The sequence below is a fragment of the Oncorhynchus mykiss genome, chromosome 24, assembly GCF_057628025.1.
Source record: "Oncorhynchus mykiss isolate SJ-2025 chromosome 24, ASM5762802v1, whole genome shotgun sequence".
Taxonomy (NCBI): domain Eukaryota; kingdom Metazoa; phylum Chordata; class Actinopteri; order Salmoniformes; family Salmonidae; genus Oncorhynchus; species Oncorhynchus mykiss.
In genome coordinates, this window is record NC_143045.1 from 12,594,399 (window position 1) to 12,598,311 (window position 3,913).

Here is a 3,913-nt window from a genome sequence, read left to right on the forward strand (position 1 = left end):
GTTCTTGTCATAATATTCTTACTTTGAAGAATATCAAATATAAAATATATTTGGATTTTTTTAACACTTTTTTGGTTACTACATGATTTCATGTGTTATTTGCTATTTGTCAACCTGATGCATATCTTTGGTTTGGAGGTGTTAAATTTGTTAAAACGTTTTACAACAGCTATAGTAAATTACACCCAACCAAACAAGTGGGTGCAGTGATGACAGATTCTTAGATTACAATATTTCTAACGTTTGTTGCTCCATAATGTTGTACCGCCATCTAGTGCTCAATAAGCGGCACGGTTTACAATAACGTAATGAAACAAACTATTTTCTAAAGGTACCTATAAAAATATATATTCTACAACAGAGGTATAGATATGTAGATAACACTAGCAATACGATGATGGTAATGTATACATTCACTGCTGGTATTTCAGGAGCAAGCAAGCTATTGACATCTTGGTGAGGCAGATAGTTGAGTGCATTTTAACAGTGATTCCCGGTAGACCTATCTAAGGGGCGGATTACTATGCACTCTCGAGACAATCTGGAGAAGTATTTATGGACATGGTGTGGCGGGGATGTCTACGGGCAGTCGTTTATCCTCGAACTCAGCAGCTCGATTAGGTCACAGACAGGTTGCAGAGCCGTCCTCATCAATTCTGATTGACTTTTCCATTGCAAAAGTCTCTTCAACTAAGAGACCTGACAAGTAATCAATCCGTCATTCAATCAGCGTTATTTATCTGGGGTTTACCGTAAGAGCAGACTGGAGTGGGATGCTCGTCAGTTTCCCGGTTGCAGTGACATAATGGTTTCTGGAGACCATGCATAGGAATCAGGAATAAGACAGCTGTGTGTGCCACGGTCACACAGAAGTTCCAAAACCCATTCATTTTTATTAGCACTGAATCAAACTATTTAATTTCAATACCAAACAAGAGCTCTTATTCCCATAGATCATTTTTTTGTCTCCAATGTAAGCCTATGCCTGCCCTCGTATATAGCCTAGGCTATATCCAAGTTATTTTGTGCCTTATCAAATGAACAGTTAATTCTCCTTGGGAAACATTTAGAAAAATACCTTTAATCAGAATCAGTGTTTCATTGAATTGTCTCTGGTGAGCAGGCCAGGGAAAGGCATCAGACATGACTCAGAAGCACTTGTGATGGATGACGTTGGACCCCATCTCCTGGTACTCCAAGGCACTGATGCACATGTCTCCAAAGATGGAGAGAGAGGCCAGAAGGGAGCCCCCCAGCCAGGCAGTGTCCATCACAGGGACTGGCCCCACGCGGCATCCTGGCGGGGCCAGAGCCGAGGCCTCCTCCCTCAGTCTGTGGCCCATCCCGGGAAGGAGGCTGGAGCCCCCGGCAAGGACAGCGTTGTCTAGGAGCAGCTGCCACAGGTCTGCATCGCTCTCCAACACAGAGCTCACCAGGAGACTGGGAATGCCTTGTGTTACCATGCGGACAGTCTGAGGAGAGAAGAGGATTTCGGGTGCCCTGAACCTCTCGCTGCCAACCCTCAGCATCTGTCCGTCGGGGAGCTGGTAGTCCGCATCGGTGCTGCCAATGATGGTTGTGGCTGTCTCTGAGGAGGGATCAGTGGATACATAACACATCTGCTCCTTGATGATGGTCATGGTGTCATGTTCCTGTGTAGTGCTGGAAAACTGAGCTCCGGATTCCTTCAGCAGCAGAGCCAGGTGGGCCGTGACATCCTGCCCTCCCAGGCCCAGCTGACGCACAGCGTGGGGGAGGCAGTGGCCCTCGAAAACTGGGACGGTGTGGGTGACGTCGTAGCCACAGTCCACCACACAGCCGGTCACCCTGCCTGAAGACAGCAGGGCCAGGAGCGACTGAGGGGCCATGTACAATGCAGGGACACCCAGACCCTCGAACATCATCCTGCAGGTCTTTTCCCTGTCCGACTGGGTGGTCAAGGGGAACTCAGTCAGTAAAACCGGGCTCTCACATGAGGGGGTCTTCACGTGCCTGTTGAAAACATAGCTCCATATGGCCTCCATATCAGCCCATGACACCACCCTCCCACGCTTCATGGGACGAATCACAGACAAGTCGTCTCTCCTCCCCCATGCCTCATCTCCAAAGCAGAGCTCTCCTTCACTAGAGTTGCTCTCAGATCTGCCAGTGACATTTTTACAGATCAGACTAGGCTCTGTACTGCCTGAGGTCCCAACTCTCATCTGGTCAGTTCCATTGTCAATCACAATTGCAGTTGGCAAATGTGCCATTTCTCTCTCAATTCTAGCAGCAGAAAGTATGAAAAGAGTGCCCACAAATATGAAATAAAGTTATGCCTTATTACAGTCCCCCTTCTTTATTCCTATCACTTTGTGATACATTACCAAGTACCTCCGCAATGAAAACATTCTGATTTCAAAACAGACTAGAACACCATTATGATGTCACAACCACTTTCTCCTCTAGTTATAATGTGAGTGTATCTGGATCGGTGACAATGGGTGAGTTCATTTTGCATCACCCGGTGTAATTGTTGTCATATATGCTGATTTCGTGGCGCGAGTAAATAGTTGCATTTAACTCAGCAGATAAGAAGATGAAATCGCAAGACTTCTGTTTGTGTCCTGCTTAGGTTTGCAATAATGACAGCATTGTGCGTAAACATTTTATTATTATTTTTGTATGTATTTTTATTCAAGTTTTACAGAATGTACAATGTAAGCACAAAGATTTTACCATATCCCAACCACCCTCCTTCCCTCCATACAACACATCCACCCAACCCCCCTAGTCCCCCCCTACCTCTCCGCCCTACCTCAGTCCACCCACCTCGATTCCCTCCCTCCCTCCCAACCACCCAACCCCCTCCCAACCACCCACACTGATCACCCCAAATAGCCAACCCATCCCACACCCTCCCTCAATTCGGTCCTAGAAAACAAAAATTCTACAGAGATATCACCACAAACAAACAATCAAGAATACAGGGGGGGTATACAAACAACTCAATACAGATTCAAAATACAAAAACAGAAATAAGTAAATGATCAGTAAACCTTAGACAAACGTGCTTGGACTGGATAGCATTATATTGATGACTGTACCTATTATGTAATGACTACTGGTAATGCCTACTGGGAAACCTTGAAGCATTTCATCAGAGGAGAGCCTCTGCAAGCCATTAGAGTATAATATCAATGGTTGCTATTTTCTAACAAATGTATCATTGGAACCCCTAAGAGAATACCTAATTTTCTCAAGCTTTAGGAAGAACATTACATCCTTGAGCCATTGAGAAGTAGAAGAGGGCTGAGCAGACTTCCACTGGAGAATAATTCTACATCGAGCTAATAAGGATGTAAAAGCAACAATATGGGCATGTTTGGGGTCCAAGGAGAACAAGTATTTTGGAATACCAAAAACAGCTATCAAGGGACAAGGCTGCAGGTTCATTTCAAGCATCACAGATAGAGTTTGAAAAATAGAATCCCAGTAACTTTGCAGTTTAGAGCATTGAATGAACATGTGACTCAGGTCACATGGTGAGACATGACATCTATCACTCTCATCATTTACATTTGGATATATGTCAGACAATCTGGATTTGGAAAAATGCACCCTATGTAAAATCTTAAATTGTATGAGACCAAGATGAGCACAAGATGTAGTGGAGTGTACTCTATCAACCGCATCATCCCACCACTCCTGTGTAAATTCAACACCCAGATTTGGCATGGTTCCCCAGATCCTCAAAAGGTTCTACAGCTGCACCATCGAGAGCATCCTGACCGGATGCATCACCGGCTGGTATGGCAACTACTCGGCATCTGACCGTAAGGCACCACAGAGGGTAGTGCGAACGGCCCCGTACATCACCAATCTTCCTGCCATCCAGGACCTATATAATAAGCGGTGTCAGAGGAAAACCCAT

At 45.2% G+C, this 3,913-nt stretch overlaps 1 pseudogene across 1 annotated transcript; it reads right to left on the reverse strand.

The window, feature by feature from the left end:
- Nucleotides 1-1,061: 1,061 nt before the first annotated feature.
- On the reverse strand, nt 1,062-2,371 carry LOC110503323 (uncharacterized; annotated as a pseudogene). The gene has a single exon (XR_016491471.1). The product of XR_016491471.1 is annotated as an uncharacterized LOC110503323 (transcript).
- Between the last annotated feature and the right edge of the window lie 1,542 nt (nt 2,372-3,913).